Source organism: Pinus tabuliformis, chromosome Q (genome assembly GCF_031772625.1).
Source record: "Pinus tabuliformis cultivar Carrire ecotype Pingquan chromosome Q, CPIR1, whole genome shotgun sequence".
Lineage (NCBI taxonomy): Eukaryota > Viridiplantae > Streptophyta > Pinopsida > Pinales > Pinaceae > Pinus > Pinus tabuliformis.
In genome coordinates, this window is record NC_142296.1 from 1256172551 (window position 1) to 1256180724 (window position 8174).

Consider the following 8174-nt stretch of genomic DNA (forward strand, 5'->3'; position numbering starts at 1 on the left):
GAACAAGGGTTAAGTCAACACAGAACCGAACATATATTTAATAAGTTCTCTGCAGATTAGTGGTTTTCATGGAATGACATATCCCTCAATCTTGCGCTGAAACTGTGGTGACCCCATATTAAACAGACATATCCCTCAATCTTGAGCTGAAACTGTGGTGACCCCATATTAAACAGATAATTATGTACATATCATCTATATATTTTAATCCTACAGTGGTTGGTATAAAAGCAACCTACGTGGTGTTGCTAAATAAAACTTGCAATGCATTTTAATATCCACAAAATGATTTCAATTTGATATGTATAACATAAATCTTCAGGTCTTGGGTTTAAGTGTCATCATATATTTACATGTATATACATAATGGTGGCTTATTAAGTGTTTATAATGCGCAATATATATTCGGTGAATGAGTGAGAGTTTTATTGTTATATACATATATATAAAAGAAATGATTTAATATCTACCAAGAGGTTGGAAAGATACGCGATAAAATAATAATATTCTAAGAGATATATAATACAAATGTTATATAAATATAAAATTAATTTCATTTTATTAATAGTATAGTAATATATTCTAATATTAATAGAATATTTTTTATGTATAGAGTTTATATATATATATAGATTGATAACTAAAAGAGAAAATAAATTATGGAAGTATTATGAAAAGAGAACAATGGAGGCGGGGCAGACTAGTAAGAGCTAGGGTTTACAGAAACAAATCAAGTGTTGGACGCCATGGAGGGGCATAAGGGAGGAGCACTACTCCTTCCTACAGTCAGGCAGTCTCCAGCCACGGCAAGAAACTGCTGGAGGCTGAAAAAGGATTTTCAGGAGGAGGGAAACTAGACAACAGAGACTCACATGAGCAGAATAATAGGAGGGCAGAAGCCAGAAGAGAAAAAGGAGAAGAGAAAAAGAATTAGCAATCAGAAAACAAAAAACAAAATGGTCCATGTAAGCCTAAGACCACTATCACACCCAGAGTGGTGGTAAGTGATCGAGCGGTGTAGTTACATAGGGATCACAAGAAGACTTACGCAATCATTTGTAAATTCATGGGGTTATGGCCAATGGAGAAGGCGCTATAGTCATGGATTAAAAATCACTCGAAACCTAAAGGGGATATAGACCTACACCTTGGATCGAAGGGTTTCTTCACTGTAGTTTTCACTAACATTGAGGATAAAGACAGGGTGTTTGAAGGAGGGCCCTTCTTCTATGCAGCTATAGGCCTCTATATGTGGCTTTGGATGATGAATTTTGTCCCAGAGCGCGAGACTTTCACTTCGGTCCCGGTTTGGGTATGGCTTTACTCCTTACCACTAGATTACTGGCAACGAGAATCATTATCAGCAATAGGAAACAAACTAAGGCATTTTGTTAAAATATCTGAGGTAACTAGAAGGGGAAAGTACACTTCCTTTTCTGGTATATGTGTGGAGATGGATCTCTCTGGAGCTCTACAAGATGGAGTGATGCTAGAAGGTTTTGATGAAGAATGGGTACATGTAGTGGATTATGAACATGTTCCTTTCACATTCTGAAAATGCCATGAACATGGGCATCTATTCAGGGACTGCCCTCTCAACAATACAAAGAGCATAATTAAATTTATAGTAGGGAAAGAAACTGATAGCTCTCACAAGGTTGGAAATAGAGGTAAAGGAGGGAAAAGGTTACAGAAAAAAACAACAACGAGGAAAAGCAGACAAGCCAAAACAAGTACGAGTTACTAGAAGAAGAAGAGGAGTTAGAAAAGGAAAATTAGAGCATGGAGGATAGCCCAGGGGAGAAGGAAAAGGAAAAAAATATGGAGAAGATACAGGATATTAACCAACAAAAGGAGACTATGATGAGTAACATGGAACTTGAAATGGACTAAGAAATGAGCTCGAGTGAGGTTGAAATGGAGGATCATGAACTACAGGATATTCTCGAAAGAGAACAATAGATCTGGAAAAATTCCTGAAACAGCGAACCAAGGAAGGTATGGATTCATTACCTCAAAAGGGTTTTAATAGAGTGCAACAGCTGTTTCTGTGGAGAACTCAGGCAAAAGGGTTGGGAGGTAAAAGAAACCTCGAGAGACAGGACAACGAAGGAGTGAAAACCTTGAAAACCACATTAAGACTCGCTCCCAAAAATGATACTGACACCAAATTTTGGGATCAGAAAAATAGCAGAGGAAAATGGAGAACTTGGAAAGAAATGGATTACAAGGATAATGGCCCCTTGAAAGCATAGGCTAATGCTCTAACAACCATCCTAGATCAAAGAAAGATCATGATATCAGCTGATTCTGACCAACTAAGATGGGGCAATAACAATGAAGGAACCTTTAACCTTAAAGAGGCAAAACGCATAGCCCTTGAGCTTGATTCTACAAAACCGGATGGGGTTTGGAAGAATCTTTGGAAGAACCAAGGATGGATGAAAACCAAACAGTTCATGTGGCTAGTGCATCATAAGAAAATTTTGACCTGCGAGAACATCTGGAAAAGGGGTGTTTCTGGTCCATCCAGATGCTAGCTATGTGAATCACAAGATGAAACTATGGAGCACCTTCTCAACCTCTGCATATTTACTTCCACGTTGTGGGATGGGATTGCCTCAATATTCAGACAAATAGATAGGGACAGAGGAAGCATTACTAATACCCTAAGGAATTGGAGGAGAAACTTCTTTGATTATGAAATAGTAAACAAAGCTTGGACTTTAGCTCCCAGCTTCCTAATTTGGGACGTCTGGAAAGAATCCAACAATAGAATTTTCAAAAATAAAAATAGCTCCTCCCAGAGTATCATGGAACAAATTTTAAAACATCTAAAGGAGACGGTTGGGACTTTAATGCAAAAACCCCTAAGAACCTCCCTTCAAATGCTGATGTGCAGATACTACTTCAGTTGAGTATGCAGGGGCTTATTCCTCAAGCAAATAACAAATTGGTAGAGCAACCAACCACTGATAAAGATTTCTGGCATCCTCCCCCTCAAGGTTATATGAAATGTAACATAGATGGGGCCTCAAAAGGAAATTCGAACATGGCTGGCTATGGGGGAGTGATAAGGGATGGAAAGGGCTATATACAATACATTTTTCATTGTAATTTGGGAAGGGCCACAAACAATATAGTGGAGCTAATGGCCCTAGAGCAATGTTTAGAAATCCTGAAGAACGACAATCTTCAGAACATTATAATTGAAGCAAAATCTGAGTTGATTATCAATTCGGTCAAGATAGTCTGTTGTGGTTCGGCTTCGGAAAAAGTCTCAAGGCATTGGAGGCTTCTTCTTGTCTATTAAAGAATCCATCTCCACCTTTAGAACATGAGAACCTTAAGGTTCACGCATGTGCATAGGACTACCAATAAATTGGCGGATATACTAGCCAATAAAGGTGTTCTATGTGCTAAGAGCAGCAGTAAGTATAGATGGAAAGAGGTTCGCCAAGGTAGATTGAGGTATGATTGCCTCAATCAAGCGAATGTGGACTGAGAAATCCATCAGAACAAAGGATGCTAGCAAATCGCTGCAGATGGATTTTAGTAGATACACAATCAACAAGAAGCGATTTTCCTGGGGTAATTTTGAAAATGACATTCAACCCTTTGTCAGCTATATCAGCCTAGAATAGCTCAGACCTAAGATTCTAGGGTGGGCAATGATTTACAGCAAGAGGATTTATTTAAACTATCTTTCACCACATATCAACTCATCTTTTCTCTGTAGGGAGATGGGGTGGGGAGTTTCCACGCAGAAGGAACAGTGGAATTCCTACCATAGATATGGATATGTTGGCAATGGACACAGCGAATCAACAATTTTTTAATTCATACCGCAACTATGATGGTCTTAGGGTTTTTAGAAAGCCTCATTACCTAAAGAGGTTTTCTTGAAATGAGACTGATGCCACTCATTGATTGACACTTTTCACAGGAAGGATAGAGAATATCGCCTTTATCGGGTGGGTATTCCTCCTGCTTCTCTTCTATCTGATATCCCTCTCAATCATTGGATCAAAGGGTTAGGGATCAATGGCCGAGATTCAAGGTGCATGTTGGTGGGTCCAATTCAGATTCTATTTCATCTTTATGTCCACCTCTAGTTATTCTATATTGCCCTCAAGGTGGCTTTCGTTTCATTGGGTGCCCTCAACTCCGGAAGTGGTTTCCTAGAAATGAGCCTGATGCCACTCATCACGCAACACGTGGCTCTAGCAAGAGAGAGAGTACCACCCTCATCAGGTGGGTATTCTCATGGCTTCTTTTCTAGCCAATATGTATTTCAACTGTTGGATCTTGCAGTCGCAAGATCAACGGCCCAGGATCACTGTGCATGTTGGGGGGTCCGGGTCAGATACTTGGTTTCCTTAGCGAGCATAATTTCTTTTTTTTGTGGGCCATATCTCCTTTTTAAATACACTGCTATGCGGGAAGGGGACAAATACTTTTGTATCATTTAGTTTCTCACTCGTTGGATCTTGGAGGACAGGTCGAGTGATTCAGTAGTCTCTTAGCTTAGTTCGTGAGCCATTGGATCTTTTCCCAAGGTGCCTAGAGATACCCATATCTCTGGCCATTTTCTACCCTGGGTTTTTTGTTTTTTATGAATTTATTTTATACAAAGAAATGAAAAGAATTATGGAAGTATTATAAAAAATATATTCAAACTAAAAGCAGATAACTTCAAATAGGTATAACAAATTAAGTGGTTGGGATAGTTTTTAATCAATTTGTCAAAGTTGAAAAGTAGAGATAAACATAACAATGGAAATTGATGAAAAATAATACTATCAAGCAATCAAAACAATAACACCAAGGATCAAAACAAGAGAAAGTGACCAAAATGTCATGCTCAAACCCTAAAGGACCAAGAAGCATCAAAGCCAGATAATAAGGATAGGGGAAGCCATTGATTAATCAAGTGCAATTTGAAGGGAGAACTTTTAAAAATTTCTAATTGGGGCCCCTTCATTTTGGTCAAAATTTAGGGGATTTATTGGTGTACCAACAGTGGGCATAGGTTTTATCATGGCCAAAGTGGCCATCTAAACCTCTACTATGTTTTTCTTTCAACATATTGTCTCTCATTGAACCTCTAGGCATGTATAATTGGTTTCCCCTTAACAACATTTTGACCTGAATCATATATTCGATCTAAGGAGTTCTATCTCTTAGTAGTATATTCTCACATGCCTCATAATCTTCTCTAAATTTTAGGTCCTCCTTGTACATTTCTTTGAGATGTTCAAATACGAAAGTGTCCACTTCAAATTCCTACAAAATTAAACACCTCCTTCTCAAATCATCAACAACCTTGTTAGCATTCCCACTAATATGTTTATGAACCAAAGTAAAACTTTACGTGAACTCAACCCATTTGGAATTCCTCCAATTTAATTTATCTTGCTTGGTATAAACTACAAAGAATTATTATTCGTATACAAAACAAATTCCCTAGGCATGAGATAATTCCTACATATTTTTAGGGCTTGCATCATTGCATAAAATTATGTAGAGTATTTAGAGTATTTTTGTTTGGTTTCATTTAGTTTCTCTCTAAAATAATCAAAATGTTTATCCTCTAGATTGAGAAGAACACCAATGGCCATTCCACTTTCATCACAATTAACTTAGAGAGGTTTTCAAAAACTAGGTAGAGCTAAAATCAATTTCTCAATTAACTTCTCCTTCAATAGTTCAAATGCTCCATCAGATGCATTAGTCAATTTAAATGGTTGTTCCTCCTTTTTAATTGTCTCAACCATAGGTGCACATCTATGGATGAAATTCCTAATAAATATTCTATAAAAAATAGCCAATCCATGTAAACTTCTTAACACATGAATGTTGCTCTAGGTAGGCCATTCCTTCATAATTTTTACCTTTTCTAGGTCCATATTTAGTCCTTCCAAAGATATTATCAAAACTAGGTAGGTTAACTATGTTGCATGAAAATTTCTTCAAGTTTATCGGGAGTTTCTCTTACTGCAACATCTTCAAAACCAACTTCAAGAACCTAAAATTATCTTCCCTAGTTTTTCCTAAATACAATAATATCATCCAAGCATACAATTACAAACTTTCCATTAAAATCCTTAATGATGTCATTCATGAGTCTCATAAATGTATTCGATTCATTGGTCAAGCCAAAAGGCATAACCATGTAGTCATATAAATCATCATTAATTTATGGCAATCATGGAAGACTTCCATTCATCTCTCTATCTCACTCTAATATGGTGGTATCCACTTTTCAAATATATTTTACAAAAGAAATTTTCACCACTCAAAAAATCCATTAGATCATCCATATGGGGTAAAGGAAATCTATAACTTAATGTTATTCTATTTATTTCTTTGCATTCCATACACATTCTCCAGCCTCAATGCTTATTTGGACTTAATACTACTGGTATAACACAATTACTTAAGCTTTATCAGATTAATTAGTTGTCCAACAAACCTTGGACTTGTTTTCTATTTTCTTCATTCTCCTTAGGGATCATCTTATATGCTTCTTTATTTGGTAAAATTGCACTTAGAATTAAATTTATGTGGTGACTGATACTCCTTACAGGTGGTAAGCAATTTGGAAATGTATCCACAATTATGTTAGAAAAATCATCTAATGTTGCTTGAATTTCAATAAGGAAATCATTAAAAAATATCTTTGTAATGACAACTTTGGACTTACCAATTAAAGGAAATTTTACCACTTCTTTCTTCTTGACTTATTGTAGCAATCCTTTCCCACCTATCATCGACATGCTTCGGCCTACTTCCTCTTTGACTTCTTTATCTTCTAGAGGCAATAACACATGGTTGCAGTTGGCCTTTTCAAAAGTATAAGTATTTATCTTTCCATCATGAATAGCTTTCCTATTATATTTTGATGGTCTCCCCAAAAAGATGTGATACACATCCATGGGCATAATTTCACACAACGCTTCATCTTTGCAACTACCAATCTTGAATTTGACTCTACTTTGTTCACTTACCAAAATTTGATATCCTTTCCATAACCAGAGCACTCAATATGGAGTAGCATGTGCCATCCTCTACAATCATAGCTTCTCCACCGTTTCTATAGAAACTATATTGTTAGTGCTACAATTGTCAATGACCATTTTGTAGTATTTCCCTTCTGACTTACACATTTTCCTTAACATAACTCTCATTTGTGGTGGTTCATGGGGTTCCTTCTCATATTTAACCAAGATTTTGTCCAACATTAGTGACTAACTCGTCTCAAGAATATCTTCTTTTCCCTTTGTCTTTATTGTCTCATTTTTAGCTTCTATAATATGTGCTCCTCCTTTATTTGTTGACTTGTTCTCAAGACAATCCCATGATACATGTCTTGTTTTCCCACATATGTAACACATGGATTCTCTTCCTTTCCCTCTTGAGAAAAATATTTTTCCCCTCATTTCTCCTCTTCTAGGGGATTGGATACTAGAGCTCCCAATGTCTTCACTCACAGCTGGAAATCTTCCTCTCATGAAAATTACTTTTCCTCCTGTTGGACTCCTTCCTCTACTCCTTTGGCTTTATTTTCTAGCAAACTTCTCTTCTTCTCTTTATGCTTCATGATAGGAATCTTCCAATGCCTTCAAGCGAAAGAGGCCAATTTCATCCTGAATATCATATCTGATGTCATTTATATACTTGGCCACCTTCTCAACATATTCCTCAATGTGATCTTCTCTAATGTTCAACTTTTCGAATTCTTAAGTGGACTCCTTCACGGTCATATATGTTTAAATCAAATTTTGCAGCTTCCAGAAAGTTCAACTAGTAATCCTTAGGCATAATTCACTCTTAAAATTAGCTCCCATTATGTCCCAGTTCTTGATCTTTTCCTTTCCCTTCTTTCTTCGATCTTCCTGAAACCTGTCTCACCATAATATTGTGTGTCTCATTAGCTTCATCACTGGACATTTGACCTTGAGGCTATACTCCACAAATTCATAGTCAAATTAGTTATCCAAAGTATTAATCCAATTGAGTATATCTTCCACATTTAGGTTTTCATCATACAATGGCACCTCCATCTTCAATCTTGACCCAACCATGGTAACCAACATTATTAGTTATTCCTATGTTTTCTCTCTTCCTGGATATCCTTCCATCTCCTCTTCTAAGCTCATTATGTTTCTTTC